Source organism: Chionomys nivalis, chromosome 9, assembly GCF_950005125.1.
Source record: "Chionomys nivalis chromosome 9, mChiNiv1.1, whole genome shotgun sequence".
Classification (NCBI taxonomy): domain Eukaryota; kingdom Metazoa; phylum Chordata; class Mammalia; order Rodentia; family Cricetidae; genus Chionomys; species Chionomys nivalis.
In genome coordinates, this window is record NC_080094.1 from 46,571,212 (window position 1) to 46,577,984 (window position 6,773).

A 6,773-nucleotide genomic window follows, 5' to 3' on the forward strand; every position below is an offset into this window, starting at 1 on the left:
GCACCTCACCCTCAGAATGGGTACTATGGTTGAGACTTGCTTTCTTAAAGAGGAGGCTTCCCCACCATGCCTGTTGCTACTGGAGGGGCTCCTCTTCCCCTCTGGCTGGGGCCCAGCCAGTTCTTCACATGTATATGGCTCCTGACAGATCTGACCAGAGCGGATGTGGGAGAGCCCTGAGCCTCCTGCCCAGGCCCTGCTTCCCTTTCACTTCAGCCTGGCCATTCTTGACTCTTGTTTGACATCTCCCACCCACCTCACTTTCTAAGAGCTGGTAGTTAATTGACCTTGACCTTACCCTTTGATGACACCCAGTCATTCAGATAGGTTGTCCATATTTGGCCACTGACCTTGGAGTCACCCCTCCACTCTGCCCAGTTGCCCTAATGGGCTGAATGTTATGTTTGCTCATCTTTCTCAGACACAGATTCTTTTTTCTCTCCCCCCACCCCCCCAAGACAGGGTTTCTCTGTAGCTTTAGAGCCTGTCCTGGAACTAGTTCTTATAGACCAGGCTGGCCTCGAACTCACAGAGATTCACCTACCTCCACCTCCTGAGTGCTGGGATTAAAGGCATGCACCACCACCGCCCGACCCAGACACAGATTCTTGTCCAGTCACTCACTATTGTTGTACATGACAGTCTTGTGTCACCTCCATGCCAGGAGTCACTCTTTCCACAGCCTGGAACCCATAACCCTTTCCTCCCCTAGTCTGACATACTTTATCAGCCCTGTTTCTCCCACTGGGTCCAAGAACAGCGATCCAGGTGCCTTTGTCCCTGAATGAAAGTGGAAAGGTGTCCCAGAGTCCCCTGCCTGCCCCAGCTAGCCTGAGCAGATGAGCATCCTGAGAAAGTGTGATGATGGTGGAGGGGTCTGTCCTGGGCTGACCTTGGTTCTCCAGCTGAGAACCCAGATTTCCCTTGACCCCAGGGATTCCTCCAGGAGCCTCGCCCACTCACCTCTGAGCTGCTCCTTTTGCTCACAAGGGCTTTAGCTGATTGTGGTCTTGCGCCAAGCCCTATCTTTGTGGCGTTTTGGATTTATTGGGGCTTTGTGCATCTTTCGCTCTGGAGTCGCCATCTGAGCAGCTCTCTGGTCACCCTGGCTCAGTCTTCTGCAGCACGCTCATCTCAGATGCTGGCTGGTATACCCTGCTTCCTGCCAGGACCCTGCTGTTCTGGGGTGGATCTGGGCTGTGCTCCAGGAGACAAAATTCCCTACTCTGACTCCATCCACATGCCCAGATGTTGCTCCATTGACTTCCCCTCTCTCGCCAAAGTCATGAAACGAATGTCTCTAAGTGAGAGAAGGAACAGAAGCATCGATAGCACCCATTCCACCCACTTCCTCCCAACAACTTCAAACATAAGTGTGGGAGTGATGGGCAGACTCCTAATTTGGAGGGGGCTCCAGAACCCGTGGACGGCCTCCCCTCAGCTATCTTCTCTGACCATTTGGTTGTGACTGACCTGGCTGTCACATCTGGGCTCAACAGGACTGTGCTAGGAGCAATTCCCAATGTCTTTGGAGATCAACATTTTCCTGGTCTATAAACAACCTGCAGCTCACGTTATAAGAAGAAAACCTAGCCACACATCCCCCAGCTTGATCAAAGCCATGGGTGAAAGCAGGGCAGGTTTGGGGATGGGATCGAGGTGGTCAGGTGACTTTGCTCTTGGCATCTGAAAGCTGGTCTCTTGACCATCTGCCTCCCAGTTCATTATGTGCATTCAGTATCCAACTATCAGTACCAACGTGCAGGAACGTGGGGCCTGGAGAGGGCTGCTTGAGGCTGAAGGCAGAGAACAAACAGAAATTACAGGAGGAGCCAGCACACTGGGTGTCAGCCTTGGAGACACAGCAGAGCCAGAACTCAGAGCCTCAGGAATGCCAGGGGAGGTGCCTGTAGGAACTGCCGCTTAGGGACTGAGGGTGGAGGAATGGGGCCAGGGAAAACGAGTCCACTCCCAGGATCGCCTTAGTAAAGGGCCAGCATCTTATTTTATTAAAAGCCTGTTGTTGGCTGGATAAATGGTCTTTCTGCTGAGTGGCAAGGGCCCAGTAACACTGGGGGAAATTAGGAACCTGTTCTAGGAGCTAACTTCAAACCAGCAAGCACTTTTTTTTTTTTGCTAATTAGAGTCTCTCTCTCTCTCTCTCTCTCTCTCTCTCTCTCTCTCTCTCTCTCCTCTTTCTCCACTCCCTCCCTCTCTCTCTCATCTCTCCCTCTCCCCTCCCTCCCTCTCCTTCCCCTCTATCTTTCTTGAGCTTGACTCCCTGTGCATGGTGTGCGTGACCTTCTGTACACTGGGGGGGGGGGGTCACCAGATGACTCCCTCCTTCTCTTCCTGTCCTCCACTCTCTTTATCCTCCTACAGGAGTGGACCCAGACAATGGCCTGGGGTTATTTACTGAGATGCCTGGGAGGGAAGGGACACAGCCCTGTTTATAGCGGTTGAGTTTCTAAACCACCAAACTCATCCCTCTCCAAATCTTCATTGTAGGTAAACAAAACAGCACAGCACAAGGAGACTCATTTCAAAGGAAAGCAGGAGAAAAGCTGTGTTTCCTTTGCCAGCCAGTTTGCGATTATTATTAATTTTAGGCTGGATTAAGGCAGGGAAGGTAAAATGATTTATTTCATGTTTCTATGGTAGTTTTATTTTTTCTTCCTTCACTGTCTTGTGAGTCAGGCAGGCAAATAGTGATGTCAGAATTGGGGAGATGGGGTGAGCTTTGTGCAAACTCCTGTAACCACGCCTTCTGTTAAGGTTTCAGGGGACGGTGAACTTCCCAGGACCTGTTTTGAAAGTCACCCAAATTGCTTCCACTTCTACCAGAATCAAAGAAATGACATTTCAAAGTTCTTATCCAGATTTTTAAAAACTGTATTTAAACTATAAAATAAACGAAAAGACTTACTAAACTGACTGGTTGTTTGAGGTTCCTTATTTAATTTCTTGGTTAGGTTAAAGTAAGTTGCTCCTATATAAGATAGAATACGGTAATTTATTGGCTTCTCTTTAACCTTGTTTTCAAACAATAAACTTTGTATGAGGAGTCAGAGAAGGGTATATATGTGTTTAAAAGAAAAAAAATTAAATGTATAGTTCACAGAGATAAAGGGATTCCAGGACAAAGAAAACGTAAAGTGTACCTTAAACTATCTTACTCCATATTTGAACATTAGTTTATCTTCAGAGGGCCTGGGAGATGACTCGGCAGTTAGAGGTGCCTGCTGCCAAGACCAGCAACCTGAGTTTGGTGAGTGGGTGTGCGGGTGTGCGCATGCACACAATGTTTATGTTACTCATCGCATCATTAAAACCGTCATACCTACATAAACCTGAATCTGGTAAAGGCATAGCTTTCCCCCTGTGTCTCAATACTTTATAAACTAACTTCATAGGAGTCCTTTAAATCATAGGGGCAGGTAACACAAAACACAGAAAAGAAGAGAAAAACAGCATGGCATGTTAAATCCAGCCAACCTTTCTAAAGGTTCAGAAAGTTTAATTTGTCTCCTCCAGTTACCAAAGAGAAAGGCAGAAGACTACCCGTGTGGCAAGGGAACACATAAGGGGCAGAATTTCCCCCTCGCAGTGGGGGATAGGGGCTCTATCAGCTGGCAGAGTGTGGTTTTCTAGTATGTCTTTGTTGGTTGATTTAAAACACTAACTCCGAGTTTTTAATATAGCACTTTCCGTGAGTCACTGGGCTGAAAGCCCATCCAGAGCCAGGCAAGGATCCAAGACAGAAACAAGCAGGATCCAACTACGAGAAGTCTCTGTTAGCACAGCTAAACAATTGTAATTAAGAAAGTTCCAGTCACTCCAAGATTGCCTCTTTCTAGATAAAATAAGGAAGACATTACTGAAGAGCGAGCCGGGCAAGGCAGCTCAGAGACAATGCTGAGAAGTGGTGGACTAGGATGCTAACAATCAACTTGCTGTCCCGGAGAGAAGTGATAATCTGATTAGCTCTTCGAAAGGAATGCAGCAGAGCAGGTGCATAGAATGCATGGGACAGGTCCCCCTGAGAAAGCAGGAGGTGCAGTCTGGACCACCGGAAGCCCCAGTGATCCTGTTCCTCTTGCAGAATCACCCAGGGAGCAAAGCAGAGCCAAGCATCACGAACAGGCTGTGCTGACTTCTGGTCCTCTCCTAGTTCTCTAACCACAAATAAACGCTCTAGAAGTCGGCCTGCAGCTGGGAGCTGAGAACCAGTGACCTGCTTGGTGTCCTCCTGCTGTCCCTTCTCTCCAGTTACCCCTTGGCTCTGGAGGGATTTGCTGTGGGAATCACTGAAAGGCACTGACAAAGTCATCCTCAAAGACATCCTGTTCTCTACGGTTGAAGCCCATGGAGGAGGGAAAGCGTGAATAGACCCAGCCAGAGGCTCCAATCCCCGTTCTTACAGCCCATGGATCCCTGCAGACACTCTGGTCAGCCAGCGGCAATACCACCACCACATCTGGTCTACGGTTGGGACATCAGTGGGTAGCCTGTCACTCACAGCAAGCAGCAGAGAGGTCCTGAGTCTTCCTGACTGTGCTCTGGCTTTAGAAAGCTAGGCCCAGCAGCCACTTTCCACCCCATCATGTTTCCCGGCAGCAGCATCTGGAAACATGAACCTCACCAAGGAAGCAATAGAAAGTGGCACTCTAAGAAAAATTATAAGGAAATAAAAAAGAAAAAAGAACTCCTGGGGCTGGAGAGATGGCTCAGAGGTTAAGAGCATTGCCTGCTCTTCCAAAGGTCCTGAGTTCAATTCCCAGCAACCACATGGTGGCTCACAACCATCTGTAATGGGGTCTTGTGCCCTCTTCTGGCATGCAGGCATATACACAGACTATTGTAAAATAAATAAATAAATAAATGTTTAAAAATAAAAAATAAAAAAAAATTAAAAAAAAGAACTCCTGGAGGAACCTACAGAAAGGCCAGGGTGAAACACAACAGTAAGACACAGAACAAACCTTAATCCATAAGGAAATGTTAGACTTGGCCCTAACAGGTCAATAATTATCATAAAGGCAAACAGTCTAAATACACCCATTAAAATGTGGATTGGCAGAGTGAATTTTAAAAGATGACTCAACTATATGCTGCTTTCAAGAAGTTCATTTCAAATTCATGGACTTAAGTAATGGGCAGCAAAAGAATGGAAAAGGATACATCATAAAAACATTTTTTTAATGTACACTTGTTTTATTCATAATTTGTTATGTTTGGGGATTACCAAATTAATTCTAATGATGGTTGAATATAACAAAAGAAAATCTTTTACCTCATCTTAAAACATCCACTGATTCATCTCATTCAGTACAATAGACAATGTTAAAAGAACATAAAACAAACATGTACACTATCACGGTTTTCATAAACGTCTATTCCATCACTGGTGGGTAGCACATTTAACAGTTAAATACATTTAAATAAGGTATGGTGACGACACGACAGCAGCGCTGATAACCAGATAACCATCCAGCTAGAAACCAGCCAACAGGAAACTGTCTAAATATTTAAAATACAGCTCTTGTTTAATCACCCTTTGATTTGATCACCTTCTGGGGGAAAGGGGAGGAGCCTGCTGGTCACATGGAAATATATTAAGGCCAAATTCTCTGGTATCCCTTCCCAGAGGTTTTTTTCAACTGGATTAAGCCTCCAGTTCCAAGGCAAGCCCAAATTTGTGGCCGCCAGCATTAAAGCTCTTCCCATCTATCAGAGTGGACAGTGTAAGCTTCACACCAGGCCTCAGAGTCTGAGTCTAACCCACTCCGACTGAACCAGAGTTGTTGACCTCTGCAGAAATGGAAGAAGTAGGATCCAACGGCAGTACCAAAACGAGTACAGTTGGTACCTGATGTCCAAGCAAGCTTTACTGAAGTGTCCAAATCCTCACATACTTTCTGATAAATTGATCCTCCAAATTCTGCCCCATTATTAATATTCATATGCAGCTGGAAGTCCCCAGTGCTGTAGCCCACTGCAAAGTTACTCCTTGTCATGCTTTCATTTGGCACTGTCAAAGGTCATCTGGTACCCAGCAAGCCAGTCCTCATAACCAAAGACAGCTGAGCCATGGAAAAATCAAAGGTCCAGCAAAACCAAAGTCAACATCACAGCCAAGGCTTATACGCTCCCTCTTGTAAGCAGACTTGATTTTACCACTTTTCTTCCCTGTGTTCAGTGAAAAGGTAGTATCAAATGTCACTTTCAAACTTTGACAGATCTGGTCTTCAGTTACAATCTCTGTCCCCAGAGTGTTATCCGTGTTCCAGTTCTCTGTGAAAGTCAGACCATGCTTGCACCATTTGTATTTGGTCTCCATGGTCCCACTAACTTTACCAGTGTCCGGTTTGATGAACCAGATGTTAAAAATTCCATGCCATTGCACGACTTTGTTTTCACATTCACCTTTACCAACCCAAAGCCAAATCTTTTGTTGAAGATATTTCTGGCATCTTTGCCAAGGTCAGCATAGGATGGAGGGATACACATTGGTCGTGGACATGTCTGTATCTGTACACAACAGTCCATCATAGCGAAGCTGCGGGGCAGGGGGTGGGGGCAACACAGGTGTCCTGAGGGAGTCTGCCACTCTGCTCGCAGTCAAGGCTGCTCCACTATCTGGTGATTGCGCTGTAGCCACCACGGCAGGGCCGCAGTTGGGATGCGCATAGGAACAGGAACAGCTGTTTCCTGGAAGGAGCAGTTGGAGAGAATGAAGAAAAACGCCGTGTGTGTCCAGGTCTAACAATAGC

The 6,773-nt window shown here is 46.7% G+C and overlaps 1 pseudogene; it reads right to left on the minus strand.

Annotated features, from left to right (window-relative positions):
• Window positions 1-5,665: 5,665 nt before the first annotated feature.
• Window positions 5,666-6,510, minus strand: LOC130881719 (voltage-dependent anion-selective channel protein 2-like; annotated as a pseudogene).
• Window positions 6,511-6,773: the final 263 nt, after the last annotated feature.